Here is a 17596-nt window from a genome sequence, read left to right as displayed (position 1 = left end):
TTTGGAGTCCATTGGGAGACAGTGATTTGGGGATATCTTTAATTTTCCCCGCTGATGCCACTAGATGTCATACAACCGAGCGGCAGCCGCGGGTGCTGACCGTTTATTACCGGCAGAGCCCGCCTTCATCCGTTGGATCATCTGGCTGAAGGTCTCTCGGTATTGATCGCTCGCTCTGAGAAAGTCTCTCACATTGACGCCTCGGAGCTATAAAGGTACAAACAACCGCGTTTAGATCCGTGCGTCATCGGGACTCCGGTGCGCGTCGTCTTTCCTTCGCGCCTCCGACCGGAGCACCGGGCTCGCCGTAGCCGATCGGCCGCTCGTCCTCCAGTTAATCCGGAGCGACACAACTCCGGATGGCCCCCTTCCGGAGAGACTCGGCTCTCCGGTGAGGGTGCGGAGGAGATGCGCCAATCTGCGGGTCTCTAGCGCTGTCGTAAAAACCGAGAGTGCGGGAGCAGCCAGTCCGCCGTCAGCGCAGCGATGCCTGGAGTGACCAAGTACAATCTAGTGGATGACGTGCACGATCTGAGGGTCCCCATGCACAACGAGGAGGTGTTCAGCCATGGGGTCTGCTTCGAGGCAAAGGTAAGGAGCCCCTGCAACAGATGGCCGAGCATCAGGATGTGTCAGCCAGCTGCTGTACTGTGGCTGCATGGCTGTGACGCTGGTGGCGTTCACTGACCTTGTATCACTGGGGATTTTGTCTACTTTACTTTACTTTAAAATGGGCCTGATTGTAACTCTGTCAACAGTGAAGAACTGGCTGATGAGTCGATTCATGGTGAATGAACTGTTTCAGTCATTTTTCAGAGTAAGATTGTACACATTCACTGGTTCAGCCTTTTAAATGGGATGATGGACTGCATGCGTATTTTTACACCTTCTTTAAGTTGGATGTGTCATCATGTCTGACACCGACCCCCAACATCCTAAGCACTCTCTCGGGGTTATGCTTGCTATGCTACTGTTTAATGAATGAGCTGAGAAATTGGTCATAACATCAGATGAACTTACAGCCTTTTACTTTGATGTCATTAGCAGAGACAATTGTTTATTGCATGCGTTTCTAAGAATTTATTGTCGATTTGATAGTTCAACAAATGCTGACATGATTATTTTCCCTATTATACATTTTGACAGTGACAGTGATAAAAGTAGAGACGCCCTTTGTCAATGAAAGTGAAAATATTTAGAGTGCATATAAAAAAAATATGCTCAGAGGGGAATATTGCCATACATGTAGAAAAAATGTGTAAAAATTAGAATAAGAAAAACAAATGAATGCGCCAGCTTACCACTGACCAAGTAAGCACATTAATTCCCCCAAACTTTTATCACTTGAATCTTTCTTAAACATTTTACAGTACATTGGCAGTTTGGAGGTTGGTCGCCCTGGCAGTCGAATGGAGATCGTTGCTGCAATGAGGAGAATCAGAGTAAGACACTTCTATATGTATGTCCTTGCCTTGCGCAGACCACTGAACATGGACATTACAACCATGGCAGCCCAGACATATCAAACATGATCCAGTGATTGGGACTGGTGCATGCGCATGAAACCGCTCTCTTTATGTTTAGCCTCCTAGCTTGTGGACTGAGGGTCCTTGCTCCCTTCCAACGTCCTCTCTGCGCATAAATCACAGGTCTCTGAAAAACTACAGACTCGGCAGATTCAGTGGGCTGTCAGGAGCGCTTTAAATCATGGCAAGATTCAAAGGGCAACTCAGATTTAGGGCTGAGGAGAGACACAGCATGCAGGCTTCTTTTTTGATGTGATTAGAAAAACCAACGTCTCTCAAGTCTCCTTTTATTATTTAGGCCAGACAGGGCCACTGGAAACCCTGCCATGTCATGTCATTACACTCAACTGCAGTGTTACAGAGGCACTGGAAGGAGAGGATTTAGCTGTCTGTCAGCTTTTATATCTAATCTAACATCCAAGTTATTGGGCCACATCCCTAGTGACACCCAGGAAGAACTTAATCCTTAACTTAATCCTTTAAGTGCAGTGCAGAATAAGAATTACTGAGTTTATTTCTTTACAGATTTGACCATTTTTTAAATATTAGAAAAATATGCAGGTGTGAATAAATGATGAACACATTCAAATGCATTCAACCGCTTGAAAAAAATCTTTAGCTGAACAATGGACAAGGCTGTGTGAAGACCTTGTCAGTCTCCAAGTCTGTGTATTCACATATGAAACAAATATATTATAACAAATACACAAGGAAGTAATTTTCATCAAACGTTGGGGGGGGAAAAAAAAAACATAAATTGAGGGATGAAATTTTATGGGAAAAAAATGAAGTAAAAACTAACAATTAACGACACAAACCACACAGCACCAAATGTGGCAACAGATTACACACAAGTCCGCAAGAGAGTCAGGTACTGAGCTGTGATACCAAACTAATGAAGAGGGAAGACAGACAGAATATTAAAAAGGCAGCTTGCCCTGAAAGTATTCACTGTGGCTTAAGAGATAAGACCAAAAGCAACTTAGCACAACCTGTAGCCTTGGTTCTGTTTTGGGGCCATGTCAGTCTGAGTTTCTGAGGCTGATGTGTATGAAGAAGCAGCCTGAACGCTTCCTGTGTTCTATTTGAGCCCCATCTGACAGCAGCATGTGTGGAGATGGATGGTCCTCCTGTCCCAGTTTATGTGTGGCTGCATTACCCTGGATGACAAACATAGGGACAGCGAGTTGTCTCCTTCACCTGACTGTCCACAGTCTCCAGTGCTCATCAATAAAAACCTCCACGCAACAATAAGATAAACTGGATAAGAGCATGTGACAAGATGGAGGGCCTGAATCTACCAGTGAAATGTATTACGGCTGAAACGTGACACAGGTCACCGACTTACAGAAAGACTTTCTTCACATTCATTAGTCCTAAAAAAATCACAGAATGTGACTTGTCATGTTGGTAGTAACAATATTCAATCTGTATTTTATTCTTAACTGTCAGTAAAAGACTGAAAAAATAGCTTAAATCATGCAGAAAATAAAAGACCAACGCCTCCGTTGTTATTTTTGCACAAACCAAAGAAAAGATGACAGAAAATATCAAATTCTTTCGTGCAGAGCGGGAAACAGCTCATTCACTGAGCAACACTGGTGAGTTCACAGAACTTCAACTAATCAATTAATCATCTGATGTGTTCAAAGGCAGCAGTGTTATTTCACATAAGCTCTGGTTGTTCTTAGATCTTAGATTTTAGTTTATGCCTGCAGTGGAGCCAGAGAGCACAGGCTCCAGTTTTAATCACGGAGAGGGATGAAAGTGTCCCACTCATGTCTACCTCCCTCTGGAAGTCTGCCTTTGAAAGCTTAAGCAGTTCCCAGAAACAGAAACTCACTCAGTGTCTCAGTGTTTACTCAATCTCACATTTCCCCTGAGAAGTAGACAGTCAAAAATATCTTCCTGTCTACATCATTCCTTCTTCATTTTCCAAGATATCAGTTTTCTTGTGTAAAGACAACCTTCATAATGGCACAGTGTGATATTTAAACCTACTCACAACATATGAAGTAATAGTCTGGTCTGCTTTTATCCTTTGGACTTCTCAATAGCGCTCGTTGAATGTTAACCTAAATATCATTCTTCCACAGTATGAATTTAAACTGAAGAACATAAAGAAAAAGAAGGTCAATATTGTCGTATCCACTGATTGTGTCAAAGTGATTCTACGCAAAAAGAAGAAGGTGAATACAAAATATACTTAATGATTAATTATCTTGTCTTATCAAACCCCTCTGTGTCACTGTCAACTCATGTTTTTGTGTTTGTGTTGTAACAGAGAAAAGGGTGGTCATGGGATGAGAATACCATCCTGGTGACACAGGATCCCATCCACAGGTTGGTCCTCCTGATGATATTTAAATCAGAAACAGCCAAATAACCAGGTGACAAGCCTGATCTAAAGCCCATTAACCGGATTTCATGTAGTGTTTTGTCTTAACAGGATCTTTTATGTCTTAACAGGATCTTTTATGTCTCACATGACGCTCAAGACCTGAAAATCTTCAGCTATATAGCGAGAGATGGACAGAGCAACATTTTTCGCTGCAATGTGTTCAAGTCAAAGAGGAAGGTAAGTTTGAGTCCCTGAGAAAAGGAGCTATTCAACTAGTAAGTGTAGACACAAACTAATAGAGCCTCGCGTGGTCTTCCACCACTGTGCTCAAGCTGATGACACCAGACCCAGAACATGGAGGATAATCAGTGTGGCATTTTGGAAAAAACTCTCTCCATCCATCCCAATTGCAAAGCACACACTTTAAAGGGGGCCTGGTGGCTCAGTACACTTCAGAGGTTGCTTATTATTTCTCAGGCAAGCAGAGTAACTTCCTTAAATCTTGTTGTGACTGTTGTGTAGATAAACATGATGCTGAATAGGGTGTGATTTTTATATAACACAAATTTAAATTTTATTAAATTTATTGAAAGTTTTTAGTGACGTGGCTGAACATACTCAACATACAAAAAAGCCTCCCATCAGAACCGATGCCTAACATCACGGAACCTACATCCATTATTTATATTTTAGTCTGGTCTACGGCAAAGTCCTGTCGTCAAACTCAGCTGAAATTGAAAACATGGTTTCAAACTATTATTTAAAAAATGTCTGCTTTGGACTGAGAACATCAAAACAGGATAGAGGATATGCAAAGTAATAAGAGACAGACTGCCGGTCTCCTTGCGGCTTTTGCTGATTTTAACCAACATGGAGAAATCTCCAGCTCAATCCTTTAAGTTGACTGAAACAAACACATACCGACCAACGTGACTCACTCACGGCTTTTGTATTTCAGCTCCATATTTTGTACATAGCCTCTAATGATGATTTTTGCTCAATGCCTTAGTGATGCATAATTCTGTTGGACCTTCACATTCAATGAAAGGCATGTGCTCCTCCACATGTCTATGTGTCAGGCAGAGACAATTTTTTCCCTCTATGACAAAGACAAAGCGTCAGTGAGGCTGACTCCCATCCCTTCACTATGGATACCAGACAGGCAGTGATTTAGTGAAGCTGCATACTAATCATTCAGGTGGGGAGTAAAAGTGTGCTATTCTTTTCACTAAAAACAAATTTTTACCACTGCTCAACAAAACACCTGCAACATAGTCATAGACCAAGTCAGCGAGGCTTCGGTACATCCCTAAGGATATAGACTCTTATCTGGGTGTTGCAGACCAAGCATACATGCTGAGTAGGAGGAGATGGACTAGTTGATAAGAGATTTGATTTCTCATCGCTGCATGTTGCAGCCCAGCAAGGCTTTGATGTCAGATTTGTACTTACTGAGTCTGCCCGGAAAAACCAAATATAACTTAGTATTTATAGAGCAGAATAATAATTTTCTAACTTTATTTTTTTATTATCATCATTTTTAGTTGGTTCACCTGATTGAAGCTTGAATTGATTTGATATATTAATGAAATGCCGGCAGGCAGAATGATCCCTCACAAGCAGATAGCACCAAATATTTTTCATATAGCCTACTGCCCAAAAGATTCAAGAGAACGCTTAAATCAGACATCAGAGCTTGGTGAACATATTTTCAGAGGCAAAATCAAAGTAAAACATTGAAATGGTGAGTTGATCCAGCTTGCGTGAATTTCATGATGGCAGCTCATAATGTCAATCAGTAGTGATACAGAGATGGCAACACTGCACATGGCCCCTGTGCAGTGTTGTCTGACAGCTTCCCGCCAAATCACAACCTAATTCAATAAAACAAACAGCCCAAATCTTAACCTGGGCAGAAACCGGGTACAACCATAACATACATACCACGAAACACGTCAATAGCCTACAAAGCTTTTTAACTCCATTAATAACAAAGTGTACAGTCAGACAAACAAATCTGCAGGGCGACGTCAAGAAATGAAATAAGCCACAGAAAACACGCCAACCAAGCCCATTCATAAACAATAGGCTTATTTACCATCCAAAGGGCCACAGTTAAAAATGGATCAAGAATGAAATTACTCAATAAATAAATTCAAATTCCAATAAATGCATCAAAAATATTAAAAATTAATAAAGATATAGTTGATAAAATGTGAAAACAGACTACATAGTTATTGTTGGTGCATTCAATGGTATATTCATTTATTTATTAATCATTTCAGCCTTTAATCTTTTATTCTTCCTCATTTTTAAAGGTTGTCCAGCTTGCTGTGCAGAAAGTGCTTTACCTTTACGCAGAATCAGCGTCTTCTCTTTAAATTGACCTTTGCACCGTCACACACCGTCACTTGTGTTTGTTTGTCTGTCTGTCTGTCTGTTTGCGGCTCCATGCTCTTTCAGATCGTTGCATTCTGTTACAGTCTTCACAGACTGAGGCTCGGGGTCTGTCTTCCCCACTTCGGCATGATGTTAGCCGACTCCTAGCTTGGCAGCTAAGACCAGACTTCAGTTGTTGGCAGTTGTGGCTAAACCACATGTGTCAAACTCAAGGCCCGCGGGCCACATCCGGTCGGGATACAATTATATCCGGCCCGCGAGATCATTACGTTCGTCGGGTTTTTAACGGCCCGGCGTTATGAGGCGTCCGTAACACTCAGACTACAAATCCCATGATGCAGCGCAACACCTCCCTGACGTCACACCAATAAGCCATCTGTGGACGTTCACTGTAAATAATTTTTATTATCCCTGAAAATGGCGAAAGGAAAAGTGGAACAGGTGGGAGGCAGAGGATATATTTAGTGATATTGGCAGTAAGCCTGTGTGTCTGTCTTTCTGGTGTTAATGTGGCTGTATTTTAAGAATTTAACGATTACAATGTTTTTTTTTGTTTGTTTTTTTCTTCTAGTTTGCACTAGATATTTTTATGGAGAACCAACCACTTGTACTTCCAAAAGATGTGCATCCCTGAAAAAGATCAAATGTTCCCTTAATTTTTTGAGCAGTCTATAAAACAACCAAGTCACTTTTAGTGAAAGGATAAAAGAACATGTTGGAAAAAGGTTAATTTCAATGGATTTAGGCCAGGACTGAACTCCAGCACTGCTTCAATAAAAACAGCCCTGAAATCGATCAGGCGAGTGCTGGTGTCCCAAAGGCCAAAGAATATTTTCCCACCTTCACCATTTTTTTCTTCCATCAATAAATTATGAACACAGTTATTGACAACCAAACCAAAATGCCCAAAGACTTGGCATTTACGTTTACGATTACGATTATCAGAATGATAACCACTTATTTTTCTGAACATCTCAGTTCAGCAGCAAAGGCATTCTATAGTTTAACCTTATATCAACCTATTTTTATGGCCTAATAACGTACCTACCACCTATCAGGACAAGGTCTGTTTTAGCGAATTCTCACAGGCCACAAGAGTGTTTTTAGCTAAAATCCAGAAAATCGATATTAGAGAACACATTTGTGAGGGCAGATGTAAAAAGTAGAATCAGCTCTTTTAGATAGTGAACATAGTGATGTTGTCTATTGGAGCTCTATGTGACTCATGGGACTATGTCTTACGTGAAATTGCTGGGATAAACAGGATTCGAGTTTCGAGCTATCACAAAATAAGTTGTCCCTGATTGATGACTTGGTGTTGCAGAGCTTCCTGCAACAGCAACAGTCCTAATCTTCACTCCCTTTGCCATGAAAGTTGCCTTTTTCTGAAATGGACCAACCTGTCTGTCTCCTCACACAACCACACACAGGAGAGAGAGGAGGACAAAAGAGCTCTCTGTATGTCATATCTTCTGACTGAAATCATCCCTCTTGCTTTCTCCTCATTTTTCCTCTCATTCCTTCCTCTCATTCTGCCCAATTTCATTCCTTCCACTGTTATGTGTTCCCACCTGTGCACCATCGCACACACATACATATATATACACCACTGGCAATCCACTTTCCCTCCTGTGCAACTTTTCTGTCACCTCGTTTTCTCCCCAACTGTGTCCTCTCATTTTTGCAACCTTCCTTGCTGTGCTCACATGCGCGCACAAACACACATACACACACATTCTCCTTTTCTTCGCATCCTCCCTCACAGTCTCAGGCCATGAGGATTGTGCGGACAGTGGGCCAGGCGTTTGATGTGTGTCACCAGCTCACCCTGCAGCAGAAAAGCGATGACCAGGAGGATGAGGAGGGGGGCGGCGACGAGTCTGAGGCAGTGCCAGGTGACTCACACCAACCTGCATATGCACACATACAGTCTCACACACACACAAAATTGCTTCCACATTTTCAGCCCCCAGCCCTCCTGTCTCTTTCCTTTCAGTTTTCCTTCTGTCACACACAAGCTCACTTTCCCTTTGCTCTCCTCACACAACCACACACAATCTCCCGAGGTTTTCGCCTCCTCTCTCTTTTTTGCTTAATCACTCACACAATTAAAAACCCTGTGTGCTTGCATAAAACTAATGGTAGATACTGTGCACACTGCTTCTAAGAGAATACGTTGTTATCCACCGCAGATTGTTTTCCACCTGCCCAAGCTGCAGCTGGGGATTGGTTCTGGTGAATCGTGCAAGCCGTTGATCAAAGACCTTTCATTTCAGCCAGCTCTTGGCCCTCTGCCGCTGTCACTGCCTCTAGATGTGTTGTAAACTATATAGCACACAATGAACCTCGCCCCACCCCCATATGTGTATCTGGTCTCTCTGCAGCAAAGAAGAGGTTTGCGTTGTCAGAAGAGACAGACCTTGAAGCCACGACAGAGGAGAGCATTGAGTGTGCCTCTTCATCAGACCTGGAGAAAAGCAAAAAGGATGAGGCCCTTGGTGATGATGGGAAGGTAAAAAAATAGTTGTCCTTGATCATCAGTCAGTCATTCACTGTATTTTCATTCCCATAGAGACAAGAGCTTTTATAAAGCCAGCAGAGAAGAGGTGACCACTGCAAAGTGTGATTTATGTATCCTTCTTGCACTTTACTGTGTAACACAGCAGCTGCTGCAATGGAGCGCAGGAGCTGATTAATTTTCAGGAGCAATTAATCTGACATTTAGATTCAAGATTCAAGATGTTTATTGACAGGTGCACAGTAAAACTCAGTTCTTCCTACTGTACAGGAATTTAGAGATAAGTGGGAAGAAGCGGCGGGGGGGGTAAATATACATAATATACAATATAATAAAATAAAGTATTAAAATATAGCAGCAAGTAATTGTGCAGCTGGAAATGAGGTAGTGAAATAAAAGCAGCAAAGGAAAATAGTACTGTTTATCGTCCAAACTAATCAATTCCTCATTTAATCTATGAAGTCTTAGGACACGGTAAAAATCAAACATTGTAAAGATATAAACTGCATTTTACATTAGTTTTGTGCAATGAACTGTAAAAATAATCATCCAAAAGATACAGCGGATAGATGGATAAAATGGCACAGAAAAAAAACACAAGATATATATTAAAAAAAAAAACAACACAACAATACTGCCCACTAGACCTGAGCAGTCAACAACAGTTCAATATTTGGAAAGTGCAAAATGTATTCTTCAATTTTCATTTACATGTTGGAATAAGCACCACAGTTGTGTATAAGAGGTCTCCCCCAATCAGTACACAATTAGTGGTGTAGATGGTGACACCAGTCATCCCAGGCTGATTGGTACAGACTTGTCAGTTAGACTGCAAATGTTTTCTTTTTCTCCCTCCTGCCAGCGAGCATTAGACTCTGCCATGTTAACGTAATCTTTTACTTCCAATTCCGTTTCCAAAGCAAGGGCGGGTGGTGGAACAGAGCTGATCAATGTAAGATTTCCACCGGGGGTCGTCTTTTATCACTGGGAGGTTTGATTATGTCTGCTGAGTGGTGTTCTGTGGAGGAGAAGCACCGCCAGGCTGGAATGGATTAGTCACAGAGGGGTTGGACATAAAACTGTAGACTTTATCAGTTACATTGATTATCAATTTCACACTACAGGTGCAATCAAGGCCAAGAACCATGACATAAGCTAATGCTTCTGGCCCAAGTACGGCAACAGGCAGCGTGCACACTCTTCCCCAAAGATCAACACAAAGATTCCTACATCCAATCAGAATGGAGGCTTCACCATTAGCGAGATACAATGGACTTTCTGTCCACGGTTGGAAGTCAGTCTTTGACCCCGTTTTTTCCACCCAGAGATACTCATGCATGAGAGTGTAGCAAGCTCCTGTGTGGACTATGACTTTTCCATGGCATGCATTTATTGAAACTGGGACAACAAGCTGTTGGGGACAAGAGGATGTCCTAAGTGGATATCATGGGGTCCAGCAGAGTTCCTTCCTTCTGGCAGAAACATAGCACTTACCTTTGTTGAAATGATGGGGGAAAGACTTTCTAGATTTTGGGATGTTTGGGTGACCCCTGCTGCCGGTAAGAAGTAGCAGAGTTGCCACTGTAATGTGCTGAAACTTAGCCTCAGGTTTCTCTTTCATTTTTGTGTGCATCCAGTCCTGCATCCCTGTTTGTTTTCTTTACATTCTCACTTCTCTTGTCTGTTGTCCTGCTTCCAGTCCCTTTTTTGGGGTTTCCCTCCTCTCAATTCTCAGGTGTACTACATTTGTAATTTCCTTTCTTCCTCCTTATCAATGAGGTTATTTCCTTTTTCCTGCTACAAGCTTCAAATTAATCGCTATGGCATCCAATGATTCCAATGATATGCTTAAATAAGAACAACATGAGGTTGATCTAGTTTTACCAGATGTGACTTCAAATTTCTTTGTCTGCAAGTGAAAAGGCCTTTCGTCCTTCAAAGTAATAATGCAGATCATATTGGTCTTCCATCTCAGACATGACACATAAGCCTGGTCCTTCGTGGCTTCTTTTTCAACTGCAGCAGTCAAACATACTTATGTGAGCCATAATTCACTGTCAAAGGAACTTACAGCAGTCCATACAGAAGATTCATAGACCTGCTTATAGATTCCACTGATTGAAACCCCATTAAAACACCACCCTCACACTTAGATTCATGAGTCTGCTCTGTGTGATTGGCATGACTTCTGAGTGTTTGGACTAACTACTGAACTTGGGTATCATGAGCGAGTCTAAAGGCTGACAGAAAAATGCTTTTAGTAGCAGATAAAATAAAAATAACTTTTTATTTTTTTTTTATTATGTTGGCAGTGGATCAAATTTACATGCACATGTGGAGAAAGTTGTCTATAGAGACAAATATACAACACAGTGACCAGATATCTGACATTCAATTTCCAGCTCAGCATTCAATATATCACCATTAAACTGTCCAATGTTTGTCAATGCTGTAAAAATGGGGACGGTCCAGATGTTATGTAAATCAACAGCAGTAATTAACCCTCCTGTTCTCCTGCAGTCTGGCTGTCATGCAATGTCACACTTCACAGATGGAGAATGAGCTTCTTATTGCAGTCCTGTCACCTCATATCTTGCCCAATAAATTTCTTGCTTTCACTGTTTTTCTACATAACATTTACGCAGAGGAAGCAGAAAAAATCCCTGAGTGGGCTTGGCCTCTTAAAACCACGTAGCCAGTGATCATAGAGTAGTAGTACCTGTTAAAACGTATATATAAGTCTAACATACCAAATCCTGCGTCAACAGCAGCTGCAGTAGAGCAGCCACGGCTTCAGTATTGATTTTAATTTGATATGAAGTATAACTGTCTATACAACTCCACAAGGTGGATGCATCATTAATATCACTCTCTTCTCACTTCAGGCAAAGCAGGTACACAATGTATTTACACTTCGATGTCTCATCACAAAGTTTGTATCCAATAGGTTAAGCACCCATCTCTGTTTTTTGTTGTTGTTGTTGTTGTTGTTGTTATTGTTGTTTGTCAGGATAAAAGCAGACAGGCTCTTTCTCAGTCTCTTTGCAGTTTTCCTCTTGAGTATATCGGGCTGGTAGAAAGAGACTATTGAAGCAGTTCCTTAAATATTTTTCTACAAATACACAATGTTTCTTTTTCTTTTCACCCCCACTGTTACTCCATTCATTTAGCATGGTTTGCTATCATTACCTGTATTTCACTGAGTTGTCATGCTATAATATGCTGTCCTTTGCTTCAATTACTCAACGCGGAAATATGCTAGATTTTGTTTGGAAGCATTGACCACTGCTGTGGAGGTTTTCCCGCTGCACTCTCTAAAAATGACTGTGATGGCTTCATGATTATTCCAGCTGTCAAGGCTTCCCCTGCTGACATTTAAAGTTAAAAAAAAAAAAGGAAAAGAAAGAACATCGCAGGCTTTCACACATCACAGGGTTTTCAATAAATTTCTCTACCGTAGGTGTCTGATGACCCCCCTCTGCTGCTGAGCTCTCCCATCCTTGGAGCTTCTGTGTCAGGTCATTTGTTAGCAGAGGCTCCCTGCTCGGCGGAGCATCAGGTCCAGCTCCTTCAGAAACAGCTTCAGCAACAGGAGCAGCAGGCACTGGCAGCCTCTGCACAGGTGCTGATGACGGCAAACAGTTTTCAATTAACCAGAAACACTCACAGTATACAGTACACTTAAGTGTATTTTTTTCTTCTTCATTCATTGATCAAATACTGCACTTCGATGATGGGACAATCCCGTGTTTATCGTTTATTTCTGGAGTTGAAAAGCTTTTATGAAGGCAAGTTATAAATATGCTACAAGAGCAGGCGACTTACACACAACATACACTGAATAGCATTTACAAAAATGTTTGACAGCAAACACACCCTCAGTCCTTTAACCCAAAGGTTGTTAAAGTGCAAAGAAAATACTTAAATCTATTTCAAGACTTTGTGTTGCTCAATACAACTTACTAAGCAAATAATGAAACAAAAAATCTGGCTGTAACAAAACAAAGGGAAACTACAGTTTCATCTAATCTGGAGCATGATAATTGGAATGGTTGGAATTTCCAAACTCAGCAGTGTGTTAAATAGGATGTGACGAGGTATTTCAGGTTAGTTCTTATCTCTTTCATCCCTCTAATCTTTTATCTGAACTTTTGAACTGATTTATTATTGAGTTAAATGGGCCTGAGCCGCAGCTTCAGGGATTGTGAAGATTTGAATTAAAACATTTTTTCCTGAGTTTCATTAAGAGAACTTGAATCAAAATGCTGATGAGTTGTTTTCAGCTTCCCTTTCTCCCCTAATATGGGCTCCATATAAACCAGAGCCTTTCCTTAAGTCACGGTGAAACTTTTCTTATCAGTTTTTAAAAATTGTGGAATTCAAATCGTGATTTTCTTCTGAAGAACAGATTGAGAAAAAAATTAAAAGGAAGGAATTGTTTAAATGTGTCTTGGCATTTGCGGCCACCAGTTGCTACTTGTATTTGTCATGCGAGCTGATGTGTTTTGGCCTGCTCAGGTTCATGTGCTCCAGGAGCAGCTGTCAGTGGAGATGTGTGCACGGAGCGAAGCCCAAGCCAGAGTGCAGAGGCTGCTGCAGCAGAACACTGACCTGCTGCAACACATTTCCCTGCTGGTCAAACAGATCCAGGAACTGGAGCTCAAAGCTGCTGGCCAGTTAACATCCAGTAAGTCATATTTATCTTGATTGCCTGGAATGCTCTTTGTACTTTTCTCTGTTCTCCTCTGCATAAATTTCTGTCATAAAATCTGACTTTTTCCCCCTTCATCTTCATCTTTTATTCAGTTTCCCTGCTCCTTTCCCCTGCTTGCCGTTATGCCTCTTTTTCCCATTCACTTCTGGAACACAATTAATTATTATTGGCAGACCCTTCAGAGGATTCAGCGCGGCTCTTTGGTCTGCCCTTCTAGCATTTCACCAAAGGCAATATGCTGCTATACAGTCATGCGTTATCAAACGCTGTCAGCTCAAACATCATCCCTTTCCACATAATCACATCTGCTTAGGTCAGGCCTCTCTTCTTGCATGTCTGTTTGTATGCAATAGCTAAAAATATCTCTGTGATTTGTTTCATCTTGTGTGTCTTTATCACTTTCTGTGTTTTGATTTATCCTCAGTGGGATCCCAGGACAGTCTTCTGGAGATCACTTTCCGCTCCAAGCCCCCCAGCATGCCTGGTGAACCGCACACCCCTTCTTCATCTGCAGGCCCTTTGGCATCTCAGTCCCAGCTGCAGATCACTGGCAGTGCCTGGGTTTCCACACTCCCCGGGTGTCCAGGCACTGACACCAGCTACCTGGGGCTCAGCAGCAGTGGAGTTCGACTTGAGTGCTTTCGCTTCTCCTCCCAAGGGCCAGACAGCCAAGAGCATGGTCAAGACACAGGAGAGACTCCCAGCGACGGAGCCCCAGATGAGAGCTCCCTGCTGGGGGAGCAGGTCCTCGGAGCCCTGGAGCTGCTCCGGTTTAGGGAGTCAGGGATTGGATCAGAATATGAATCCAACACAGATGAGAGTGACGATCGGGACAGCTGGGGACAGGGCGAGGGTATGGGGGCCGACAGTGCAGCTCGACTCATAAATGTGCTGAATGCAGAGAGTCTGTCAGACTCCTTAGGGGATGACATGGTTGTGTAGTGGTGCTCTGAAAGCTGTGCGCTGCAACTTTGACTATAAGCATCCTACTGACATTGAAACAGGTAAAATTGGGAATCTGAAGATCTTCATTAAACAGAAAACACGTATCGTGAGCTCAGTAAATAGCATTATTTACAGGTATAAAATATTTGTGGCTGGTAGCTGGACAAAGCCCTCACCACTGGTCTGTTTCAAATTTTACCTTTAAGTTTTTCACTCAGCAACAAAGAGCTCATCAAATGAATCTTATGTGAGAGGTGGAAATCTCAAAGGGAAATAATGAAAACAAACTTCTGAAAATCATGCATTTAAGCTTTGCAGGGTCTGTTGGTAGGGTTTGCTATTACTGCAAAGTCAGTGTTAGATTTTACTGCTGTTCACTCGCCAGTTTAGAAGAAACATAGTTCAGCATCAAACATAATTTATTTACTCATCAAGACAACAGCAACACTCCTGTTTCTTCTACTGGCCCAACTTGTCACTTTTCAATAATGGCTCGCTTTTGCCCTGAAGACAGAACTCCACTTAGAAGACCTATTTCAACCTCCTGTGGTCTAATTTACGGGAGCACAACACAAGTTGTCAATTTCTCATCCAACACCAACAGTGCTAGAATAGTAAGTGCACTTGAGTCTTTTAAAGGAAATGGGAACTGTAAATCTGATGGATTTATTTCATGCACAACAATACAACATTTTGAACCGTGTGCCTGACACGGCAAAAATATCAAAGGCCTGACCAAAATGTTTTTGCACCACACACTGCAGACAGTGTGCTTGGGGTTGTAAAAATGGATCCCATTGAAAACAAATTAGTCTTGTGAACACAAAGATGACCAAAGCTCTTATCAAGCCAGATTCCCTACAACATGCATCCATGAGAGAAATTGATTTAATTGGCAGAGAGAATTTACTAATAGCCTCTTTAAAAACAAAGAAAAGTAATAATAGCATGAAATCAAATTTGATTTGATCAGATTTGAGAAGCTGGTATGAGAAATCACTAATGATGACAAGTTACAAAGGACCACTCTCCCAACAAATTAAAATGCCATTAAAGTTATTTTTGTCAAATTAATATCTTTATTAAATAAATACAAACAAGACTTAGAGATAACGATGCAAAGCAGCATGCTATCTTGCATGTTTACCATTTTCATCACTGCAGTGTTACCTGTTATATACCTACTGTGTAGGTATGATTTTTAGGAGTTTTACAGGTACAAGGTCATAAACTAAAATATCAGACCGAAAGAAAACTTTGGTCTGAGAGCAAATTAGTAAAACCAGTCAGTAACTAAATCTTTATCAGCTGCACAGCGCATACACTGGAAAAAAAAAAAGATGTGCTTGAAGATAGGAATTTGGCATAATGCAGCTTAATTCAACTTTTAATACTGTGTTGGCTCAGACTCTCTGTCAGCCCTGCTAATATATATGTTGTATACTGTATGTCTGTGTGTGTGTCTGTACCTGGGGCCCACTGACTCATTGCCATCACCATGTGCAGGGCTTGTTATGTGGTAGTTGTTTCTGTGTTTTTGGAATTTGTGACAAATGTGGACGTGATCATTTTATGTGTTATCTAATGAAGTTCTATGGAGAATACGACAAATCTGTCAGCTCACACTCATGGTTTGTTGTTTTTTTTCCTTGGGGGGTGGAATAGTATGGAAAACATCGCTGTGCTTACTGTGACACTTAATCTGTAAATGACACAAGTTTAAAAATGAGCATGCATCTGTCATGATTTCTTCTCTGTTCAGTATATTGTATATAGTTTGATTAACGTTGATGCTTTGCCGACAACACGTGGCATGATTTTGTTCGTGACTTTTCTTCATCCATTTATTGAAGAACATCTCTGATTAATTGGTACATCTCAGAGGGAAACGTCTGACAGGGTGCAGGTTCTGCTACAACTGTGTCTGCTGCTTAAAAATGCAGCCAACTCATACTGGAAGTATTATATATTTATTCCATAATGCTGCAGCGACAAACTGCTGCATCACTCTTGCTCTGTATAGCAAACTTTTGGACCACTTCAATGTGTTCACAGTGTTCATAGTCTTGTGGCCAGCTGTCGCTGCAGCTCTGCCATACTGAGCGTGAGCCAAGTCTTTGTATCACTAAATTGGGGACGTGTCTTTGAGCTCTCTCCAAAATCGATAAATCTCTCCCTGGCCGTCCTCTCTCCCTACTCCTTTCCCTCACTAACCTTCTTTTCTTATTTTTCCCTGAAACTTCTCACCTCTTTCCCACTCCCTTGTGAATACACAATCGGTCTGCTGTATCCACAACCATTATCAGATTTTCTCAATGTCGGTGTTTTCCTTTCCAAGGTTATGTCCGTTCCTGTGAAGTGTGCCGAAAATGAAAGTGCACTTACATCAGTGTTTCTCCTTGTGGAATATAATGTCCTTTCTGAAATGCCGTGTGGTGCCATTGTACGATCAGTGCATTTGGTGTGACTTACCAGTTGCGGAAATGTGCCCAGGGTCGATTTAAACCCAAATGTAGCCCTAAGATAGTGATTAGCAGCACCACTTCCTGGATTGACCTTTTCAAAATTTTCTCCTAACTATTCATAGCTGCTTGAGAAAATGGGATGTGGGCACGCAGAGGGTCTTTTTATGAGTGTGATGACTGTGTTGTCACCAGAGATGCACCAGCTGTGGCCATTGAACAGGGTCAGCTCACATGAGGCTCACTGTGTGTGCTTACAGCATCAGCTCCATGTAATACTGCAGATAAGCCTGAAATATGAAGAATGTCAGCCATTAGCCACCCACAGACATGACATCCTGCAGCTCCACCAGTACAGCTGCTGCTGACAGATAGTGGGCGGCCTTCAGGAGATGCCCTCTATTTTCATTTTCCTGAACAGAATGAAAGATGGTCTGCATGTTGTTTTATAGCAATACATTGTGTTCCACAGGTCGAATGAACTTGACAAATATTGTTTCATGTCGAGTTTTTTTTTTTTTTTTCCTCTCATGGATCACAGACAATAAATCACGCTGAATGTGCTATTCATCTGGATTTTCCTTCTACTGACACGAGGAGGATCGAATTTGTGGTTATAAGTAAAATCATCTTAGCAGCTATGGCATGGACACCGCCCTGAAATTCAAAATTGTCATGTTCCCAACAGGA

At 41.6% G+C, this 17596-nt stretch overlaps 1 pseudogene; it reads left to right on the top strand.

Annotated features, from left to right (window-relative positions):
* Window positions 1-206: 206 nt before the first annotated feature.
* LOC115057937 (carboxyl-terminal PDZ ligand of neuronal nitric oxide synthase protein-like) lies at window positions 207-16114 on the top strand (annotated as a pseudogene).
* Window positions 16115-17596: the final 1482 nt, after the last annotated feature.

Source organism: Echeneis naucrates, chromosome 17 (genome assembly GCF_900963305.1).
Source record: "Echeneis naucrates chromosome 17, fEcheNa1.1, whole genome shotgun sequence".
In the NCBI taxonomy this organism is placed as follows: domain Eukaryota; kingdom Metazoa; phylum Chordata; class Actinopteri; order Carangiformes; family Echeneidae; genus Echeneis; species Echeneis naucrates.
The sequence above is the reverse complement of the archived record's forward strand: the minus strand, read 5'-3'. Positions and strand labels throughout refer to the sequence as shown.